General features: G+C 38.8%; 1 protein-coding gene and 1 pseudogene across 1 annotated transcript in view; one reads left to right on the top strand and one right to left on the bottom strand.

The window, feature by feature from the left end:
• DNAJC6 (DnaJ heat shock protein family (Hsp40) member C6) overlaps positions 1 to 24,540 on the top strand; it is a 129,390-nt gene that overhangs the window by 38,884 nt on the left and 65,966 nt on the right. The window lies entirely within an intron of this gene.
• On the bottom strand, positions 22,863 to 22,981 carry LOC111745307 (annotated as a pseudogene).

A 24,540-nucleotide genomic window follows, 5' to 3' on the forward strand; every position in this document is an offset into this window, starting at 1 on the left:
TCTGAATGATTTTATTTGTTAAATTAAGAGCAAAGATAAAAAAAATAAAATGGTCCTTCTAGCCCATTCATGTTTTTCTTTAAATTTGCAAACTGGGGAAATAGATATCTAAAAATACAAAGGCATATGTTTCATCTAAATTTCTTCCAGCAATATGTCTGAAACTCTGAAAACAGTTGAGCAAAAATAGCTGAGAGTGTTCTTTTTGAAAATAATTTTTACTTTTCAAAAGTGTCTTCTCTAAATTCTCTTAATCCATTGATTTTAAGTCCAAAATTTGTCAAATCACATGGTGGACACTAGGTATATACTCTGTGGGTTAGTAATGAATTAAAATATTTATTTGCTAGACTTTGCAGACAGAGTATTGCTCTTGTCAAGTAAGTAAAAGAGCTCAACCTAACAAATTTGGAAAGTTGAAAGTAAAAAATTTGTTTAAAATTTTATTACAATTTTAACCAACCCCGCTCAAGTTGTTTGATGTTATAAATGAACATTAACTGTGATTTGTGGTTCAGGTGCAGTTAGGAAGGCAACTGGCCAGGGAATTAGGTCTTCCCAGAGGCCCTGGTGTGATCTAGAAGATAGCACACTTGGCCTCTACTGATTCACCCTCTTCCTACAAGAATTTGTGTTTGAGTGATCTTTGAACAGGAAATGTCATTGTCTCAATCCAATTAATTTATTTTATGTAGACCTAAGTAGAGCTGGAGCTTCTAGGAAACTCTTTGGATCCCAAATAATTTGGACTGAAGTCTCTTTGATGCTATAGTTTGATTTTGTGTCCTTAGACGATCAGAATCATAACAGCAAGAGGAAGCTATGAAAAGTGAGAAGGCGGCAAAGCTGGCTTTGTGTATTGCCTTAAGCAAATTTTACACATGTGCCTTTTTCTTGTTTTGGTGATGAAACTCTGTCAGATGACTTTTGATTCAAGCTTCTCAGTCATTCCAAGTCCTAGTAGGGAAAAGTATCATTTTAGACCAAGATTTTTACCTGGCCTCTACTTAAAATGATGAGAATGAGGGGTACTTCTGCAGTCTTATTTCAAGTGAAAATGAACATTTGGTAATTACATTTTGGGACTTAGAGTTGTATCCAAGTTTTATAAGGCTTGATACTTATATAATGTTGGGGTCCTCTTTAAGAATAGGAAATCACAAGTGTAAAATTATGTACACAGACTTGAAAGGGGCTTCTGTAAAAAGGGGGACCTGACCATTGAACTTCATTACCTTCGTGATAAATTCTCCTCTGATAATGAGTAACCGCTTTCTTTGCCCAAAATTATGAAAGAAAAAAGGGCGAGGGAAAGAAAATCCTTGTTTTACTTGCTTCTCAACCATCTCCTCAAGCCAGCTGAGTGGTTTGGTCCTTTTGCCAGGTCCCAAGGTAAATGATGTCAGATGTGAAATTGCACCTGATTTCACCTTGCTCTTCATCTCTTTCCCCAATTTATTCTTTCAACAAATAGCTACTAAACAGTTACATATGCTCAGTAGGTGGAATAGACCCTAGTTGCCTCCTAGCGTCAGAATAGCCAGCTTTTTAGGGATCATCTCCATTATGGGAAATGTGCAAAATACTGCTGTTTCTTTCTATCCTACGTACATATACCCTGGCTTAACACGCGTTTTTCCCCCGCCCCACCCCCTCCTGTTCCATTGAGTTACAAGTCAGCCCTCTAGGATAGTAACCGTCGGGGTGGCTTTGACTTGCTGAATCTTCCAGTAAATATAGGCCAAGTTATACGAAATGGGCGTGTCCGGATCTTACCAAGAAAGCCCCTCATCCCGAAGCTTACTAGTCGTAGACACCCAGCCCCTTTCTTCTTTACCTCACACACAAAAACACCCTCTAACAGGGTCGTAGTAGTCCCCTCCCCCTCCCACCCCGCCCCCTTTTCCTCCTTCAGCCCACCTCTCGGAGAATCTCCTTTCCCTACTCCCTCTCTTTTTTTCCCTCCCCGTGGGCCAGCCACGCTTGGAGCTGCCCTGCGCGGCAGGGAGACGCGGCGACACCTATAGGATTGCTTCCGGGCACTCCTCAGCCAGAGGGTGGCTGGCCCGAAGCCTGGAGCTCGGCAGGGCAGGCGGCTCCGGGGCGGCGGCACCAGAACGCGCGCACCCGCCGGCTCGCCCCCTCCCACCTTCTCACCCTCCCTCTTTCCTTCTCTCCCTCCCGTGCGCTCGGTGCCCAGAGCCGCGCTCTGCCCAGGGCGGTGGCTTTGCCGCGCCCCATAAAGCTCCTCTACGGTGCCCGTTCCCTTCTTCCCTTCTCTTTGCGTCATGTCGGGCACCTGATTTTTTTTTTTTTCTTTAAATTTCTCCCTTAGCCTTTTCCACCCTCCACCTCCCCGATTCGTCTCTCAGGTTGATTTTTTTCCTCTTTGGGCTTGCCCATGAGCCTCCTCGGGAGCTACCGGAAAAAGACCAGCAACGATGGTTATGAATCCTTGCAGCTGGTGGACAGTAACGGGGACTTAAGTGCGGGGAGTGGCGCGGGTGGCGTGAAACAGAGAGTGAATGTCGGGGCGGCGGCGCGGAGTCCCGCCCGGCAGCCTCTGGACCGCGCCAGCACCATGGACAGCTCAGGTAGCCCTGCTGGCGGGGAGCACGGGGCTGAACTGCGCGCGGCCCTCCAGATGCGGCCCAGTTTACAAACCCGAGGCGCCCACCCCAGCCAAGGCGCTCCCACCCTAGCCCTAGCCAGGGAGAGGCCAGGATAGAGGCGAAGGCATCTAATACTACCAGGATGTCGCGTCTCTAATTTCTCTAGTCCAGGGAGCTAGGAAACGTTAGATCAGTCCGGAGGCCCAGTGACCCTAGCGAGCACCTCTTAATCTCGTTAGGCTGGTGAATACACCAGCTGGGGGCGGAGAGGGGAGGGGTGGACAAGAGCGGGGAGGGGATGGCACGAAGAGCGGCTGGGAAGGAGGGCGGGGAGAGGCAGCTGCTTTCACTACCCAGCTTCAGAAGAGGCGGAGAGGTGAAGGAGCAAGTGCGTTGATTGTTTTTGAAGCCTGCAAGACAGTATTTATTCCAATTATTCTCGTAATGCTGATGTTACTTGGAATTGTGTCAAGCTCTGCCTCTTCTCAACTTTGCTGTCTGCTAGGGTTAATGCTGTCTCTTGAGCAGTTTTTACCTGGGATCTAGAGCCCTTTTACACAGCTTTTATGATTTGCACAATGAAAGTTATTTCATCTGTTGTTGGCTTTGATCTTATTTGTCTTTATCCTTTTGCATTGAATGTATTAATATTTCATAAAACTTTACATGCAAGGAAAATGGAAATGCCTCTAAACTTTTGTATCTGGGCTTGGAACTGTTTTAGCAAGTTGGATTTCTTTCTTGAAAATGCTTTTTTAGCGATTTCCATAGCAAAACAGTATTTAACATATTCATGTTAGACCAGGAGTATTATAGCTGTTTGCTTACCTTTTCAAGGAACCAGGATCTGAGGATTGTTTACACAGAGATAATTCACAATTAGAGTGCTCACTGGTTTGTTCTACATTGATAACTTCAATATTGGACATCTGAGGACTCCAGAGGAAAGATTCATGTTGAGCTGTTTGGGAAGTAATGAAAGTAAACTGAATTTAATTCCTGTACTTTGCAAGCAAATGCTTGCTTCTGCTAATTGTGTAATGGCTCTCCCTGGGCTACCATTTTGTATTTTCTTCATCCATATGTGAGATGAAATATCGTCCACAGATGTTCAAGTGTCCTGGCCTGAAAATGAATTTTACCCATGCGAGCTCTTAGTGAAGTTAAATAAGGTATTGGTGGGATGTTCTCTCAGTACCATTTTAGATTAAAGCTAAAATAGGACTAATGACTTCAGGGGCATTGGTTTTGATGTTGTACGCGGTTATTTGATTTATGGTTTTTGAAATCTGTGATATATCAAAGTCCAAACCATTTTTGACTAGATGTGATCTCCTTTAAATCCTAAGATTCATATACCCCAAATGATGCCACTGTAATTGTTTTTGGAACATAGTGGGCATGTAAGCAAATAACTGAAATGAAAACAAACAGTTTCCAAATGAATGTAGAGGAGTCCACTTCAGGGAAATGAAAGAAATATTAAATTTTGTGTATTTTCATCTTTCCTAGGGATTTTTAAGAATTAGAATTTTTAAAAGAATGTCACTTTCTAGAATAAATTTAGCACATATTTCCTGACCTTGTTATATGCCAGGCACTGTGCTGGGCACTGTGGGAAACTGATTTCTAGGAGGCGGTCATTTAATATAGGGGTAGTAACTCAAACACAGAGCAGCCTATGGTAAATCCTGGGTTTTTGAAGATTCTCCTTTTCCCTGTCAGAGTTTTTCGATGGGTTTAAAGAAGAACAATGAATCGCTTTGATAAACTATTGTAGTGGGAAAGCATTCTTATTAAAAATATTGTTATCTCTAAAGTGCTATCGCTAGGAGTTGAATCTTCAACTTTATCAAACTAGCACTATATGAAGAGGTTGTAGGAGTCCCCCCCACTTCCCTTTCCAGTTAGAGGAATGTTGTAGCTTTGTTGTGGCAGTACTGTGTATCTTATGACTATTTTGATGGATATTTGCACTTGAGAATGCAGCTGGTGAGGATGTATGTTGTTTGTTTGGTTTGAATGAGGGATTGGGCCCTGAGAGTGGCATTTCTTTTATAGGGTAGCAAGTTTCATTGACTGGTGCAACTGTATTTATCTTGTCTAATTATAGTTCTTCTAAGATTCTCAAAGAGTGGCCTTGTGTAGCGTAAATGTATCCATTTGTTTAAGATTTTTAATTAAACTCATGGATCATTTCTAAAGCATGCCTATTCATTCAACTGATTGTACTGTGACATGCCGAATAGGATAGGTGGTTCATGGGACTTTTGCTCTTACAGAAATGTTTATGAATTGAAAAATGTGCCATGGTCCCTCTAGAGAATTTAAAGCTTAGTCCTAAAAATACCTATGTGTGTATAGCTATTTATAATAGATAGAACACTTGAACACTAATCTTATTTCATTTCCTCAGAATTCTATTAGTTAGAGTAAGCAGCATATGTCTGTGCCTAGGGATTTGGGATCAAACCTCTGCACTATTGTTACTAGCTGTAAAACCTAGAAAATGTTTAAGCCTGTTCCCCATTATAAAAGGAGAATCATAATAGGGCTTTATTTAGTTTGAGGCTTAAAACAACGAGAGAAGATATTTGTAATTTTTCTTCACATTACTGTCTATGCCCTTCCAATCAAATGAAGACACTTATTCTTAGAGATGGCAGGCGACTTGCTCAAGGTAAAAAAGAGTTACTTAGTGACAGCCAGATTCAGGTCTCTGACTTTAAGGTCTAAATTTTTTCCCATTGAACTAAACTGTCTTTGTTTGTAGGCATAATATCAACTGATTGTTGAAATGGAAGCAGTATTATCTACTTTTATTTTCCCCTCTGTTTTTAGATGAAAGAGTGACAGATGTTCAGAGAAGTGTAATGACTTGCTAAGTCACCAGACTCTCAAATGGTAGAATCAGCCCCTAGCTGGATATATCTTGCAGAGCTCTCTACCTGTTCTGGCTCACTTTCTCTTCATTTGAATTATTTGCTAGGAAAGACTGCCATTCAGAAGCGCTTCTCTCATATCTCAAATGACACTGCAGCTATCCCAATTCTCTTGTGTGCATTTTATCTTCCATAGAAAGTAGAATCCACACAAGCAGAACTCCTAGTCTTGAGTCACTAAGGTATTCCACCATTAGGCTTTACTTATTAAGTTCATAGTGACAAGCCATAAAAAGTAGTCCAATTAAAAGCATAAGGATAATGAAGAGTGCTAAAATACTTTCCTGTTTAATATAAATCTGATTGGAAACAAAAATTATCTTTAACAAATACTATTCTAGGTAGTGTTTAAGCACAGCATCCACATTATGAATCTGGGTTTCACATTATGAAATTTGTATTTGGATAACTTCATACATCACTGAAATATAAGCATATATGTACTAATACTACTTACTTAGGAATACCTGCCCCCGTAAGGGTCTTGTAGCTTAAAGGCAAAGTTGATTTATCTAACTTTTCTAATGTGTGGCTAAAATATGAATGTTTCTGGGTAACCATTTAAGGATGCCCCTCTGCCAAATTTCAAATGCTTGGTGACTGCCAGGTTTTATAGACTTAGAAGGGGAATCCTTTGAACCAAGCTGCTGAAAGATGGCCAGGTAGCCTGTGATGTACACCATCTGTAATGGAGCTATCTCCACCTTCTGAGGCAGTACCTTTGGACTGTTCTCGTTGGTGCACAGTTCTTTCTTTTATTTAGGTAAAATCAGCCTTTCAGTCCTCTAGATACAAAATCAATCCAATCTTTTGTCCACGTGGCAACCCTTTGTAAATTGGAGAACAAATCCTGTTTCTCCTCTTAGCCCAGTTCTTTTCTCTTAGCCCAGTTTTCTTCTCTTCTAGGCTAACCAAACCCAGGTTCTTCACCTTTTTTTCCTACATAAATTGATTTTCATATAATTGTCCTAAGCTTTCAGAATTTTTTTTTACTTTATATAACAAGTTTTTTTTAACATTAGTTTTATTATACAAGTTTTCCATGCTTGTTGTAAAAAAAGAATTAAAGATTACAGAAAGGAATACAATGAAAAATATAAAAATGTACCCTCTTCCCTCCCTGATTCTTAGGCTCTTGCCTCAGATATAACCCTTATCGAAAGTGTGTGTAGTTATGTATGTGTGTGTGTATAAGATTAAAATTATAATAAAGTGCAAATTCAAAGTTGTAACCATGTACATTTATATATATATACATTGTTTAATAACACTTAGTAATAAAAATAGATACATTTTAGTGATTACAATCTGACATTGTGCTAAACATTGTACATATAGTGTCTTATTTAATCTGCATAAGAATTCTTTAAGGTAGATGATAGTTACTTTCCTCTTTTAGTTGAATAAACCATGCACAGAGAGGTTAAGCCTGAGTTTATCACAGGCTCTACTCATTGAATAAAATGTCATAGAGAAATGCCCATAAGATTGCAAGCAAAGAATTTAGTAGTGAATATTTTTATTTGCTTCTTTTCCTGAGGTAAAGAGAAATAGGAGTGTCTGAGATAGATAACAAATGAGTACAGTTGTTTTTCACTTTGAATCTTATCCAATGAGACAAACATCTCTGTGGAATTAAATATAACATAAAGCATTTAAAAATGCTGGAAATGAGGGAAACAGAGAAAAATCAGTATTGAATAAGACTGATTAAATTCTGATGCGACACTAAGAGAATATAATTGGCACAGTTTTAGAAATTTATGAAACAATGGCTTCAATAAAATGAGTCCCTACTGCTCTCAGGATTAAAGTCCAGGATATTCTTAACTGGACATCAGAAGTCCATTCTGGGTTTTCTATAAGCCAGCCCAACAGAAATTCTTGTTCTTTCTTCACTGGTAGGTCCCCTCCCCCGACTCCATCTCTATGATGCTTTTGCAAACACCGTTCCCTTCATCTTAGGCCAGCAATTCCCATAGCCATTTAGATGTCCACTTTTCCGGGTTATCTCCTACTTATTCTTTAGGACCAGCTTCACTATTCTTAAAAGCTGTAGGTTGCATGAGATGGCCATTCTCCATGCCCTTCTGGCAGCCCCTATGTCCCTGTCTTAGCCGTAATCACATTGAGTTGTGATATGTTGTCTGGCCTGTCTCTCCCTCTAGACTGTAAGTAAAGTTCAGAGCAAAGCTGTGTCTTATTCACCTTTGTGTTCCTGTCACTGCTTGGTATTTATTAGGAGCTTGATAAATACTCATTGAATCAATGAAAATGTGAACAGATTTTGAATTTTTAAAAAGGGCATTTATAATGAAATATGGCCATCCAAACCTAAAAATAATCATACAACTAGATTTAAACAGAAATGAGGCTGGAAAGAGACTTGAAAGAGAGAAAACTTTGCAAAAAGCTAGACCAATTCAATAATGAGCATATTTCATATGCAAGGACACTAGAGGGGAGAGAAAGATGATTAATACATAGTCCCAGACCCCCCAGAGTTTTCTACTAAGGAAATGTTAAGAAATAATTAGCTTACCAAAAGACTGCTTTCTTGACCAAAAAATGCAATCTGTTGTATGATTCATCATCCAGGTTACTTTTTTCAGCAGAAAAAAAGAAACACTAAATGTATACAAGTTTTTTATAGACTAACACTAGATGACTTTTATCTGTAGATCTGTGTGTTTCTTCATCATTATCACAAAGTTTGACTCTTAGCTATTTTCAGGTTTAATATTAAAAGTTCTTTGTATCACCTTTGGCTATCGCAGTTGTATATTAGCTTTGTGGTGACTTACTACTTTTTATAACCTGTACTCACCATCCTGAATTCTTTTTGGAAAGAATCTATAATTTTGAGGTGGATTGAAGAATCCTGGAGTTTAGGTGTGCATTTTCTTATGGGCAAAACTTGTAACTCAGGAAAAAACTAAATTGTAGTTGTTGTATTGTATATTAAACAACATCTCTTGAAATTTACTTGGAAGCTTTTGACAGAATAGCTCAATGTCTGAGGAGTGAGTCCGTCACGGTCCAAAGAATTAAAAAGTATTATGACATGTGCCAAGAGATCAGGCAGTTTCTACTACCTTTAATTGCTTTACCTGCCATAGTCTAGATCTGAAATATCTTTTTATTTCAATAATGCATAAAGCATAATCTTTAAAGATAGTAGATATCAAAATTAAAATTCAACTGTGTGGTGTTAACAATGTGAATAATCTCACCAAGGGAGCAATCAGATGACCCAGTGCCTTCTGTGCAGTGCTGGGTTTGCATGTGCAGAAAATTACTGTTGGTGCATTGCAGAGTAGTGCTCTACCTGGTAGTTGGTGAGTTTGTCTGCCGTATGTTGTAAGCCACTTCTTGATTCTAGAAATGTAATGCCATGAAAGAAGTGCACGTTAGAATTGGGTATATTTGACAACTGACAGGGTGAATAAGTGTGACAATAATAGATATGTAAAGTGGTACGGGGGTGCAGAAGAAGGAGCCATAATTTCAACCAGGAGGACTAAGGAAGGCCACAGTGGAAAGTGATGTTTGAGCTAGAAGTTGGTAGGTGGAGGAGGAAAGGAAAATTGTTTGGGGCTGAGGGCTGAGGGCTAAGGCATGGTGGCATCATCTTGCATGGTGTGTTGACAGAACTGCCTTTAGGCCTAGAAACTGGAGCCCATGTGGATGGGAAGTGCTGTAGTGGATGGCGCCAGGCAGAGAGATTGAACCCAGGTCAGGGTGAGCCTGTTGCAGAGGTTGGACTGTATCCTGTAGGAGTGGGAGGGTGCTGAAGATTTTGGGGAGGAGGGAGAGAAGGCGGGGCTGACTTGTCCAATAGGCATAGTACCTAGGGACCACACTAATTTTAAGGCCCACGAAAATGTTTTAATTTTAACTTCTTTTAAAAAACAGAATTTAAAAAAAAAGTGAGGGTAATAGGAATTCATCTTCATACCAATGCAATCAAAACATAATTTTTTTTTTTTTTTTTTAAATAGGGGAATGGGCACTTGAAAACAGGAGAGGAGGGAGTATTTCCAGTGTTGGCCAGAAGTGGAAAATGTGACCAACTGGTTTTCTGCACCGCAGAAATGCACTATGAGCACACTGTGGAAGAGATGAATATACTATCAGTTTAGCACAAGGTTTCACCAGGCTTTCAGGTTTTTGATAGGCTGCCCGTTAGGCTGTACAGATCTTCAGAGGAGCGCTGTGGAGAGGGTGGGAGGCAGGAGCAGGGCCTGTTTTTTGCCTTGCAGAGGGGTAAGGTAATCAGTGGAAATGCTAGAACTGAAGCTCTGTGGCCCTGGGCTGAGTCCAGGCCTGAGGCCAGAGGCCAGGATGGTATAGGGTGGCCAGGATGGTATAGGTTAGCCAGCCTGCCCTGTGCCCGTTCTCACTGGGCAAGCCTCTGGTTCTTTGCCTGGTGATAGAGGCACAGGAAGAAAGCTCAAACACTGGAGAAATTTGGAAGATGATTATTGACGCAAGAATTCTCGGTCTCTATGGAAACAGACAAGTGCCTGAAAAAATACCCTGACCCCAGGACTGCCTTACACCAGCATTTGGCCACTTGAGCATTGCAGCAAAATCTTAGCAGGAGAACATTTCTCATTTCTCCCTGCCCTTTATTCTTCTTGTCACTTTCTCCCTCTTCTGCAGTCCTCCTCTCCTCTCTTTCTCTTCCATCTTCAACTTCCTGTCTCTCCTCCTCTGTCTCTGCTACTCTTCAGCTCCTTTCTTCTCTTTCCTTTTGCCCTTTCCTGTGTGGGTCTTCTCTCCTCCCCTGCCAGTGAGTCAGCATATTTGGGAGACTTGCAGCTCCATGCCATAGGAAGGTGTATGGAGGACTGTGGTTTTGGGGGTTGTGTGTGGGTGTGTGTATGACTTAGATCCCAGCCTGCTGCATATGGTCTAATAGGTGTCAACACTGTTGTCACTTTCCAATTTGAATAACTGTATCTGACCTACCTAAAATTTCACTTAACTTTTTCAATTAGCAAAGTTTCCACGTCGAGAGACTTTGTGATGAGAGGTTTCATAAGCTTCCGTCCCAGAGGTGGCTGCATTTCATTCAAATGAAGGAAAGAATTTTACTTACTAATTCACAACTAGGGTGTGCAAGACTATAGCTCACCATTTCCCCCTCCTCGCCTCCCCTATCTCACCCCTGTAGGAAAGCAGATCTTTCTCTTCCCCTCCCTTTTGCTGAAGCCTTGATAAATTGCTCATTTTCAACTGTTCCAAGTCCAATTTTCAGATCATATTGAGCATTGGGGGTATTGGAGAACCATGAGTAAGAAACCCCAGATATAAACTCTGGCTTTGTCATTTACAAATTGTGACCTAGGGCCAGTAATTCAAATGAGAAAAATCATACTGACCCTGCCTGTTTCACAAGTGAGGTGAAATGTGAGAACGTAGATGAAAGCATTTTGCAGTGAATAATTTTATTCTCTCCTTTGCACAAATGCCTCCTGACCTTCTACTATGTGCTAGCTCTGTTCTAGGCACCAGGATACAGCGGAGGATGAGACAAATAAGACCTCAGCACTTATGAGCTTATATTATAGTGTGGAAGACATACCATAAACCAATAAATAAAGATAAGGGAGTATATGGTATGCTAAATGCTATCAGAGGCTAAAGTGAGGAGAGAATAATTCAGGGTGCTGGTGGAGTTAAAATTTGTGCTGACACCTGAAGAAACAGAAGTAGACAGAAAAAAAAAAAGAGCTAGTTGTAGAGCAAGCATTTTGAGTACTAGATACAGTAAATGTGCAAAGGCCTGGAAGAGGGGGAAAGCTTTGCAGAAAGGAGTAGCTAACTGGTGTATCTGACACTTAGTGAACTTGAGAGAATGACAACAAAGGAAGTCTGAGTTGTGTTGTTTTTTTAAATTAATATCTTTTGGTGACATTGGCTAACGAAATCCAGTAAGTTTCAGGTGTACAATTCAACAGTAAGGCATATGTATACATATTGCATTGTGCGTTCACTGCCCATAGTTAATATTTGACCCCTTTATCCCATCTGCTTCCCCCCTCCCCCACTACTCTCTGGCAACCACTGGTCTATTGTCCATGTCCATGAGTCTGTTTGTTGCCTTTAAGTTTATATCCCACATATAAGGATATCATGTGATTTTCAACTTTTTCTGTCTAGTTTATTTTGCTTTGCGTGATTATCTCGAGGTCCATCCGTGTTGTCGCAAATGGCAATATTTCATCTCTTCTTATGGCTGAGGAATATTCCATTGTATATATGTACCACAGCTTCTTTATCCAATCATCAGTTGCTTCCATGTCCTGGCCACTGTGAATAATGCTGCTATGAACACTGGTGTGTAAATATCTTTTTGGATATTTGTTTTCAAGTCTTTAGGATAAATACCCAGTAGAGGGACTGCTGGATCACATGGTAGATCAATTCTTAGTTTTTTGAGGAACCTCCATACTGTTTTCCATAGTGGTTGTACCAATTTGCAGTCCCACCAGCAGTGTATGAGGGTTCTTTTTTCTCCACATCCTCTCCAACATTTGTTATTACTTGTCCTGTTGATTATAGCCATTTTAACAGGTGCGAGATGATATTTCATTGTGGTTTTGATTTGTATTTCCCTAATAGCTAGTGATGTTGAGCATCTTTTCATATGTTTGTTGGCCATTTGTATGTCTTATTGGGAGAAGTGTCTGTTCAGGTCCTCTGCCCATTTTTTAATTGGATTGCTTTTTTGTTGTTATTGCGTTGTGTGAGTTCTTTATATATTTTGGATATTAGGCCCTTATCGAAGGCTTGAAAATATATTTTCCCATTCAGATAGTTGTCTCTTTACCTTGTTGATGGTTTCTTTTGCTGTGCAGAGCTTTTTAATTTGATGTAGTTCCTTTAATTTATTTTTGCTTTTACTTCCCTTGCCTTTGAGGTCAAATTCATAAAATCCTCTTTAAGTCTAAGGCCCATAATTTTAGTTCCTATGTTTTTTTCTATGCAATTTATTGTTTCAGGTCTTATATTCAGGTTCTTAATCCATTTTAAACTAATTTTGGTGTGCGGTGCTAGACAACAGTCTAGTTTCATTCTTTTACAGGTGGCTTTCCAGTTTTTCCAACACTGTTTATTAAAGAGGCTTTCCTTTCTCCATTGTATGTTTTTGGCTCTTTTGTCGAAAATTATTTGCCTATAATAATGGGTTTACTTCTGGACTCTCGATTCTGTTCCACTGGTCCGTGTGTCTGTTTCTCTGCCAATACCATGCTGTTTTGATTATTGTTGCTTTGTAGTATAATTTGAAGTTGGGCAGATGAGTTGTATTTTAAAGAGAACATTTTGGCTGCTTGCACTGAGAAAAAAATTGGAGGTGGCTTCATAGGTACTCCAAATTGTAGGCAAGATTTATATAGCATGGATGAAGTCAGCAACTGTACTGTTCAACATTCATAGTCAGCCTTTTTTTTCCCCCCAAGTTCAAGTGAACTAACATTTTCATAGCATCTTAGTTTTGGCAACATGCTTTTTTATATCCTATCATATTTAGTTCTTACAGTTATCCAGTGACGTAGGTGACATCAACAAAATGTTTTAGAGATAAGAAGCTCTGTTAAATTCAATGAGCTGATACACAGCTAAGCCAGCAGCATGGCCCAGGTCCTCTGACATATTGGAGAGTGACAGAGATTGCAAAGGAGAATAGTTGAGATCTTGAGCACCCTATAACTAAGAAGTATCAGCCACTTCAGGAGGAGATAAGCTGTAGGGATCGAATGGGGAAAATTGGGTTTTAACTGCCAGAGAAATTAGCTTAGTATACCTTGAAAAGTATAGCAGGAGTTTACTTTAATTACTGGTCTTAAAATCCAGCCATTAATTCCCCCTAACAGGGTGGGAGCTGCCTTTGTCTCTGAGTGTGCCAGGAAATAACTGTCTCCATTATGCCTCTTACTGGTACACAAAGCCTGTGAGCCTTTCACACACTGTCCTGTTTTGCAGTTGTAACAGAAGACAGTTCTGTTTCATATGTTGCTTTGTTTTCAAGCCATTGCGTGAGCACTGGGCTTCTACTATCTTAAAAACCCAAAACAAAGCAAAACCCTGTTTTTGCTTATAGCAGTGATGCGTATTCATGAAAAAAATTTAAACAAAACAAAATTCAGAGAGTTGTATGAAAATGAAAATAAAAGTCCACTTTCTTTCTCTCCAGCTTTTAGTCCTACTCTCTACATATAATTAATATAAATGTTTTTTGTATATACAGAATTTTCTATGCATATGCAAGCTTATATGCAACCACATAGACATCAGGTGATTCCTGCACACCACACAGCATATGCACACATTCATATATAATATATACCTGTATGTCCTGGACTCCTTTTATATATGCTGTGATATAACCTGGTTTTTACTTAACTATGTCTTGGATAACTTTCCACATTAGTACCTAGAGATATACCTCATTTTCTCTAATGACTAATCCCACTGTCCCAGCTCCTCTATTGATAAGTAGTAAATATCTTTGAACATATGTTTTTGTAAATTGCATATGTGGGATAAATTCTTAGAAGTCAAATTGCTAGGAGAAAGAGCATATGCATTTCTTGTTATGGTAGATCTTGCCAGATTGCTGTCTTAGAACCTGTACCAACTTAAGTTTCTGCTATCAGTGTCTGAGACAACTCGTTTTCCCACATCCTTACTAAGCTGCGTATTATCAAACTCCTTTATTTTTGACAGTCCCATAAGAGAGAACTAGTGATCATGGTTCATTTAAAACTGGCATTAAATGTTGAAACGTCAATCAGTTATTTTTGTCATTGGAGATGGGTTATTATTTTTATTACATAGGTAATATATATTTAGGACAAACAATGTAGAAAATGCATAAAATCACAAAGAAAAAGAAAAACGGATAAACTTGTTTTCCACGGATGACCGTTGTTAACAGTTTGGAATATGTCCTTTTGTCTCTTATCTGTGTGTAAAGTACAAGTAAAAAGATTTTCTGTTACCTTCTTGACTCTCCATTCATTGTGACAACTATTTTTCTTGTAGATTTACTGCAATACAGGAATGGAGAAAGCACTGGAGTTGGAGCTAGCGGTTGTTCTAGATTCAAGTTTTGATATCACTGACTAGCTTCATAACTTTGGGCAAGTCATTTTACCCCTCTGAGCCCCTCTGTAAAACCAATAAGGCCTTTCTCATCATATTGTTAGGAAAATCAAATGGGATAAGGTATGGAAAAGTGCCTAGTGCATTTCCTGCTCTATAGTAGATGCTTAATAAGTGTTGGCTGTATCAAGAGGTTGAAACTAAGAGAATATTTTATTAAGTTGGGAGATATTTTATTATCCTGAGGTTTCTTCAAGGTGATCAATTTATTCTCTTTATTTTGTGAGGTTCTGAATATTTCCTTTGTTACATTCATTCTGGGATTGTTCATAAACTTTCAAGCAATTTGTGGTCACCACGTAGTTCTCATAACTCTAAGATATTTATCACCAGTACTCTCGACTGAGGGTGTCAACAGGATGGATATCTGGTTCTCTGGACAGCCTAGTTTAAGGAGAATTTTGAGAGTGGAGGATGAAACATAAGAAGTTTCCAAGGATGAAAGGGAACAAGCATTTATATTCTAAGTATGATTACTCATTATTTGTTTTTCTCTGTCTTAATTTTTTCCCCAGTGTTTCTGCAAAAGCTACTTCATGTAAAGCAGGGATTCTCAGTGATGGACTATTTTATGCTCTCCCCAACCCCCCTGACATTTGCCAATGTCTGGAGACATTTTTGGTTGTCACAGTTGACAGTGGTGGGGTTTGTTACTGGCATCTAGTGGGTAGAGGTTGAGTGCTCTAAACATCCTGCAATGCACAAGGCATCTCCACACAATAAAGAGTTATCTGGCCCAAAATATCAACAGTGAGAAGGCTGAGAAACCCTGATATAAAAGGAATAGAATATACTGATTATGAGTTGAAGTAGCAAACGTGGTAAAGTGTGGGTCCACAGCCCATCAAGCTGATAGTACTGGCCAGAGCTACAAATTAAACTATACCTAAGAGAAGTTTCTTCCTGGCTTCAAGGAAGTCCTTTGCTTTTTAGGGAGATGGTGTTGAAAAGGACTAAGTTATAAAATGGTTCTGTTTGGCTAGACTTACTACCTGGAGGCAGCCAAAGGCCTAGAAAGTTCAAGTTCATGTCTCAGTTTCTATGGAATCCAAGATAGACTTCCTTTGTTCATTCAAGCATTTATTCATTCAGCAAGCACTATTAAGTGACTATGAGCCCAAGTACTGTGCTGTGAGTTTTTTTTTTTTTTTTTTTAAATAAAAAGCCATGGTATTCACCCTAGAGGAGCTTGAAAGACAAGATTACGTGGTTATGAACTCAGATCTGAATCTGTGTTTCCCAGCCTCAAATCCTGTCTCTACCACTTGTAATTTATATAATTCGGGTCCTCATTTTAAAATGAGATAAAGAATATCTATCTCACGTGATCATTGTGATGATTAAATGTTGATAGTCATAGAATGTTCTGAACAGTGTCTAGTTCAGTAAAATTTTAGTTGTTTTCATTATTTTTTTTTTTACTGCTATTACTAGATTCTTGGAGCTCTATAGATTAGCTAATTCAGGGTTTTCAAATTTGACTAGTGCTGGATTCCTTTTCTCAATAAAGCCTTACCCAGACTGACAATATATGAAATGTATGAAAACAGAGTAACTCTGGTTAAAGTAAGGTTGGGAGGCTGAACACTGCTTTCTTGGGGCAACTCACTTTTCTATTCCCAAAAGTGGTTTCTTGTGCAACCTGCAAAACCTGGGGCTGTGTAGGATCCAGCCTGACAACCACTGATCTCATTCACTCATTCATTTTAAGAACAAGGAAATTGAGGTATATAGAGAGAAAGTGATTTAAAGGAAGGATAAGGGAAGTACATGAATAACTCTGATGTACATGTGTCAAACACAGGAATGATGCTATATGCAGAATTTCAGAGAAGGCAGAGACAGACTCTTTTTTGGTTAGGTTGTATTTAGGGCTGGCCTTGAAAGATGGATAGAATTTGAGCATTTCAGATAATATCATAAAGAATATTTTCAGAGGAAGAAATAGAATGATAAAGGGATAGAGAAAAAAGCATCGGAGTCTTTACCCACATCTCAGTAAATTATCTTTGGTTGCAAGTAATAAAAGCCTATTTTAAAACATTTTAATGGAAAACCAAAGGAAGGAAGTTATTATAAAGTCCCAGGGTCCTAGGGTCAGAGAGTGGAACCTGGTCTTGTTTAGTCCTGGAACTCCAGAACTGAGAGCCTACTGATAGCACCACCCCCCTGCCCTACCTCCCCCAGTGTTTCATGGTTCTTGTTTTGCTCTCCTGTGCATTTACTTCATCCTTTATTCTCTCTCTGTTGATAAGCCTTCTTGTCTTCTCTGTGTACATGGCTTCCCCAAAGTTCCCAAGTTTACATGTCACTAATTCAAGCAGTCAGTCTTCACTGGTCATCTGTTTTTGAACCCCAAACTCTGAATTCCAGCAAGAGGGTATTCAGTTGGCTTAATAGGTGTTACTTGTGTACCTCTTATCCAATAGCTGTAGCGAGAGTGGGGGATGTGAGGAGCCTGTCTTGTCCTATCAACGTGGTTGGCAAAGCCCTACTGAAACGTGAAAAGGGAACAGACTGACCCTCAACTTACTCCTTTACTATCAGTCTAGACAGGTGTTCGTGTATCTATAACAAAGTATGAGATGCATAATATGGGTGAGAAGTAACTTAGTGGGTTGACGAAGGCTTTTCTGAAGAGGAACACTGGTGTTAGCTCTGAGGCGGAGGCAAGATTTTCTCAGGTGGAGAAGTGGAGAAGTAGATGAGAGAGGACATTCTCAGTAGGGGCTGACTGGAGAGGTAGAACATTGACTGTTGTAGCAACAGTGAACAACTGAATATACGTGCCAGTAACTGCAGTCTTTCATTCATATAACAAATATTTATTGAGGACTTGCCAGGAGGAGGGTATGTTTATGGGGGAAAAAACAAAATTAAAATAGTTAAATTACTTTCTCAGTGTCACAGAGAATAGGAATATGACCCATATCTAGAATGTTTCAGTCTTAAAAAATACTTTTCTCTATAGTTTCTTCATTTATGCTTTTTCTTCTTGATTTTACAAGGTCAAAAATGACTTAGAGCAAGGTTGGAGGCTCACGGCTTGTGTATGTGTGTATTTTAAATAGCTGTTGAAATAGTGCATTGTCCTTACTTCACAAACTGAGAATAGGCACACAGTTTTCATAATTATAAAATGATTTAGTTGTGGGTATACGTTTGTTTTAGGGGGATTGTTTGGTCAGATAATTTCTAAGATTCTTTCTAATCATAACATTTTAGTATTTGGCCACCTGTTCTCTTTCATCTCATAAATGTTGGCAACCAGATTTCATTTATCGTAGAATTATTTATAATAGGAAAAGATGTGATGCTGCCTAAAATGTTCCAAAATTGGAGGTTGGTTCAGATAATTATGACATACCTATATGATATTACTAAGTAGCCATCAAAAAAATGTTCAATGAATTTTTAACACACTGGGAAGATCTTTGAAATATAAAATTTTTAAATAACAAGAAACAAGCTGTATGCTGAATTAAACTATATAACTACACACATATTTATTTATTCACACAGGAAAATCATTGTAAAGATCTATATTAGTCTAAGAACAAAGGAACTGCATCAAAATATTGTAGAAGGATATTTGTATAGTAGGATGCCAGTAATTCTAACATTTTATGTTTTGCTACAGTTTTAATAATGAATTTACATTTCACAACTACAGTTTTATAAAACTATATTTTTTCTGTAGCTACTTTTCTGACTGTAATTCTTATTGAAATAATTATAGAGTCACATGTAGTTGTAAGAAACAATACAGGAAGATCCTTGTAAACTTTGCTTATTTCTCCCAGTAGTAATATTTTTCAAAACTCTAGTGTAATATCACATTCAGGGTATGAACCCCAAGTTGAAGGGACAGGTCTTACATCCTGTTTGCTGAGTCTGAGTTCAGGTCAGAAAAAATACATGGAGACTAAATTGGCAAAGGCTGTTATCTCTGCACTCTATCTTGCTGTCAGCGGTGCTCCTTAGGATATTTTACTTTGCATGAGGAAACTGAGGTGCAGAGATATAACAAGACTTAACTACCTGTGGTAGGGTTGGGATTTGACTCCATGTCGGTCTGATGCCAAGCTGGAAATCTTAATTTGCCCGCTACCTCATGTTCGTTATTTTCCTGGGTGTGAACTCTGTTTCCTAATGTTTGGAGTCTCTCAGCATATGCTGAGACCTGGTCCCAGGCCTACATTTGCATACAAATATTAATCACTAGGCATTCTGTGAAGAAACCATGTCTCTGTGATCAAGTCTCTTTTCCAACCCCCAATCAGGCTATGTAGACCTCAGGAGAGGTACTTGAAACCTGGATATTTCAGAATAACAAATATTCACCAAATTGTGGGATGGCACTGGGGGCTGCTTTAGAGCTGGTGGGAGGGTATACCTTTCTGAATGTGTAGCATTTACAGTAGGATATTCGGGAGAATGAGAAGGAATCAAACACACAAAGAACCAGAAAGAGGATCCTAATAGAAGGAATAAGAAAAGCAAATGACCTGAGTGGGGAAAATGGAAAAGAGGCAAGAGATAAACTAATACCACGTTTGAGCCTTAAAATCTTAGAGTTTGTTTGTTACAGATGGAGAGACAGAAGCTCATTGTCAGTTGCCCCCAATCCATGCCCAGTGGAGAATCAGCGGCTTTTTTTGGACAGACCTCAGAGATGCTGGGGTAACGCCTTTCTGCTTGTCAAACTCTCCTTTGCTTAGGTATCCTTGGAAGAGTGACCAACAGTTTCCTTGATGAATCATTGGTCTCTTTCACTTCACCAAACTCACCTTTGAAAGTGGTTGCATTGACAATGTTCCTTTCAGAATTCTTTCGAGATCTCCCAGCGGCTTTGAAGCTAAGAAAGCAGCGATGTTTTTTATATTAGCAATGGTTTCGAAAACTGTTTAGCTCACTCTTTCCTCTTAAAATGCATTCAGGCACTTAAAGAGCTGGAAATCAGATGACTATATCAGAGTGTCAGACCTGGAATTGATAGAAAATTGGAGGATACTCAGAGGATGTACTGTTGGCAGATGGGCCGAGCTGCTCTGAAAACAATGGCAGATTCTTTTATTTATAGTTACTGGAGTCTCACAGATGTGCATCAACTGGCAACAGTCCATCAGTCACTGGCAGATTTGCACATGGTTCCAGTTTGGGTACTTGAGTTCTTAATCTGATTTTAATTTTGCTATTCATTTTGAGGCTTGTGACGTACCAAGAGGTTCTTAAAACAAACAAACAAACAAACAAAAGAACATGAGTCCACTAATTGTGGGAATTTAATCATACAATTTGGACTTATTTATTATTTGCCCAGGTTCAGCAGAGATCCCTTTGATGTACTTCCAAAACAATAAAAATAACAGCTTGGTGAAGTAAACTGGCTCTTAGGTGGAGAACTGAAGTTCTAGGATGAGCTTTATCATCTAATGACATTGCTCTTTGGCATTGGCCATGAGTACAAACCATCAGTGCTTTATTTTTAGTTTACAGAGTTCTTCCATGAACATCATTTTACTTTACTTTTACAGCTGCCTTATGAGCTGAGTATAATTATCTTCATTTTATGGCTGAGGAGACTGAGACTCAAAAGGGGAAAGTGACTTGCCCAAGGTCACAGCCTAGCCAGCAGGTGACAGAATCAGGACTCCAACCCAGATGTTGTTGTAACTGTAGTCATAACTCCTGTGAAACATAGTAGCTTTAAAATCTTAAAAAGCATCAATGTCATCTTTATGACTATGACTTGGGGATTTTCCCCGCCTGAGTATTGTCTTCAAAAATTTAAGGAAATAACTGCAATTCTGTTCCATACTTACCCTAATAATGCTTTCTATAATGCCCCTGAGTCCAGGATTTCTCAGGACTATTCGATTTTTGCCCAAGCTTCACTCTTAATATTACCTTGTACTTGATTATATCATATTGAATGTAAATCCTGGAGAATCATTAAGGATTTGTAGGTGGTTTGCATGACCTTTTTAAAGAAGAAGCATAGATGATGCAGGCACTCTGGAAAACAATATGGCTGTTCCTCAAAAAATTAAAAGTAGAACACCTTATGACCCAGCAATTCCACTTCTGGGTATTTATATGAAGAAATCCAAAACATTAATTCTAGAAGATATATGCACCCCTGTGTTCACTGTAGCGTTATTTACAATAACCAAGGTATGGAAGCAACCTAATTGTCCATCAAATAATGAATGAATAAAGCAGATATGGTGTGTGTGTGTGTGTGTGTGTGTGTGTATATATAATAAAATGTTACTCAGCTATACAAAAAAAATGAAATCTTACCATTTGTGACAACGTGGATAGACCTGTAGGCTATTATGATAAGTGAAATAGAGAAAGGCAAATACCATATGATTTCACATACCTGTAGAATTTAAAAAACAAAATAAATGAACAAACAAAACAGAAACAACTCAGATACAGAGAACATTTTGATGGTTGCTAGATGGGAGAGGGGTTGGGGATGGGTGAAAAGGTAAATGGATTAAGAAGTACAAATTGCCAGTTATAAAAATAGTCATGGGGATGTAAAGTACTGCACAGGGAATATAGTCAATAATATAGTAATAACTATGTGTGGTGTCAGATGGGTACTAGACTTATGAAGTGATCACTTTGTAAATTATATAAATGTCTAATCACTATATTGTAAACCTGAAACCAGTGTAATATTGTGTAATTGAAAAATAAATTTAAAAATTAACTGTAATTGAAAAATAAATTTAAAAAAGAAGCATAGATATGAATAGAAGTAAATAAAAAATTATTTCACAAAGTAATCGAGGCTTCAGCTATGTCCATATCTGATTCACTCATAAGAAATACTTTTGAAGATATATTTCGAGTCTCTTGGACTAAACAGTTGAGGACAAGATGGCAGTTTTGTTGTTAGGTTAATTTAACTATCTCTGCTTTGGGAGAGGGACATGACAAAACCATATCAAAAGAAAAAGAAAACTCTCAAATGAGATTATACTTGCAGAATTTTCTAGGCAGACATGAACAAGTATCAGATGTAATCATATTTGACACAAGAACTAAGAGAACATAAACTACAAAACCCTTAAGCCTGACAGCCTCTGGCAAGGTGGTAAATAATGCGAGGTCTTTTAGAATGGCTTTTCTGGGGATAAAACACAAAATGTAATACGTGTAACACATGCAGTATTGCTGCTGGTGAGGAGACAACAAAAATGCTCTTGAGACATCCAAAGAAACTTATGAAAGAATATGCAAAGTTCCAGAAGAAGTGAGATTGTGGACTGTTTGGAGAACCGTGGTGGTCCCTGGGACGGGAATAGAAAGCAAGAGGGTGGGGAGGCACATGGGAAGTGAGACCGTACAGGTGCACAGCTCCCAGGTCATTCAAGGCCTTTTAAACCCTGCTACCTGGAGCACTTAAAAGTTTCTAAGAAGGGGAGCGATATGATTAAATTTGCGTTTTTAGCAACGTCCCTCTGGGGAGGTCTAGAAGAGTTCCAACTGACTTTGAGGAGATCAGTGTGCAGGACAGTTACGAGACTGGAGGTGCAAGTAGACTGAACTAAGGTACGAGCTATTAGTGGATGTGTAGAAAGGTGGGATGGATTTAAAAGGCCTTTAGGAACAGTGGGAGGAGACAAGGTTACTCTTGGATTTCTTTGTGTCACCTGTTCTTACCCCATAACCTCCTATGCCGTAAAACCTTTGATGCCATTAGGGCTTTCATGGCCAATCAACAAGAGAGATTTGTTGATCCTTGAACAGAGTCTCTCTCTCACCAAGTTGCTAATGCCCTTGGAGCATTTTTATTTAAAGAATCTTGTGGGCAAATGATTGCCTTTTTTGTGTGTATGTTCATATCTCTTTATGCAAGGACAGTTTATTCTAATCCAAGAGGAGGCAACTGTCTTAAGTGAGTAACCAAAAGTGTAATGGTTCAGCGTCTTTAATTAGAAAGTGGTAGATCTTTTCTTCTTCTTCTTCTTCTTTCTCTTCTTCTTCCTCTTCCTCTTCCTCTTCCTCTTCCTCTTCTTCTTTTTTTTTTAGGCAAGGCAACCCTTGACCTCACAGATTGCAAGAACCTTGTCAGCTTACAATCCCTTATTTTTATTTTTATTTTTATTTTTTATACCTACAGCACTTGGTCTTCCTAGGTGGTCTCCCATCCAAGTACTAATCAGGCTTGACCCTGCTTAGCTTCCAAGATTGAATGGGATTGGGCTTGTTCAGGGTAGCATGGCTGTAGACTAAAGTGGTAGACCTTCTAACATAGGTACCATATCAACACCAAAAATCATGTTTCTTTTAATATAATGGTGAAGGTGGTAAAATGACTATAACTAAAATTCAAAGACCTGTTACGTATTACTTGAGACTCCCCATCACCTACAAGATAAAATTTGAGTGTCTTAAAAGGGCATACAAGCGTTTCATAATGTGCTTTCTATCTACCCTACCACTCTCTGTGAAGTATTGCTGACTAGTTTATAATTTGGAATTTAAGATCAAAATCAACAATATTGATTGAACCATTTTGGGAAAAACAGTGCTCAAAACAAACTATATCTATCTTTTCACAGAGCTCATTTTCTAGTAGGTGGAGACAGAAAAAAAAAAGTCAAGATATAAAATACTATGAAGAAAAAAATAAACTAGAATAAGGAGATTGTTGGTGCTACTTTATATAGGGTGATTTGGAATGCTGCTCTGAAAAAGAACATTTCAGCAGACCTGTAGGAAGTGAGGAAGCAAGCCATGTGGATATTTGGGGGACAAGTGGGTTAGTAAATGCCAAGGCCCTGAGGCAGGTATACATTGCATAGAGGAGACTTGTGGGTGCATTAAAGAGGCAGGGAAAGATAGGTAGAGATAAGGCCAGAGAGGTATGCAGAGCCCAACTCCTTCAGGGCCCTGGAGGCCATAGTCAGAACTTTGATTTGATTTCTCCCATCTAAGTTTGATTTGATTTCTCCCATCTAAGTTAAAATCTCCCATTGGAAGATTTTAAGCAGAGGAGTAACATGATTTGCCTCATTTCTTAGAAAAACACTTGTGTTGCTCTCTATCTGACAGACAGCAGGGAGGCAAGGGTGGAGGTGAAGATACCAGTTAAGAGGCTACTGCAATAATTCAGGTGAGAAATTATGGTGACTTAAATTTATGGTTGGAAATACCACAGGTAGTGAGAAAAGGTGCATTATATCTATATGTATGTGTGTATAGGAAATATATACATTACATATTATGGCATATAATGCGTATAGTATGTAAATATACATAACTTTCTAATTCCTAATACATGTAAAAGTAGAAAGGGGGAAACAGCACAAGTAGAAAGCAGAAGCCTATGTCTCTATCTCCTAGCTTCAGTAATTATCTGCTCATGACCAATCTTATTTCATCTATACCTGTTCCTGACCCTCTGGATTATTGTGGAGTAAGTCCCAGCCATAATATCATTTTGTTCTTGAATATTCTAATATGTCTAAAGTATAAGGGCTTCTTTTAAAGATATCACATGTGAAAAAAAGGGGAACTCTAGTGCACTGTTGGTGAGACTGCAGATTGGTGCAGTTACTATGGAAAACAGTATGGGTGTTCCTCAAAAAATTAAGAATAGAGCCACCACGTGATCCAGCAATCCCACTTCGGGGTATTTATCAGAAGAAATCCAAAGCACTATTTGGAAAAGATGTGCATACCCCTATGTTCATTGAAGCACTATTTACAATAGCCAAGACATGGAAGCAACCTAAGTGTCCATTGCTAGATGACTGGATAAAGAAGAAGTGGTATATATGTATATA

The sequence above is a fragment of the Pteropus vampyrus genome, unplaced genomic scaffold, assembly GCF_000151845.1.
Source record: "Pteropus vampyrus isolate Shadow unplaced genomic scaffold, Pvam_2.0 Scaffold151, whole genome shotgun sequence".
Taxonomy (NCBI): domain Eukaryota; kingdom Metazoa; phylum Chordata; class Mammalia; order Chiroptera; family Pteropodidae; genus Pteropus; species Pteropus vampyrus.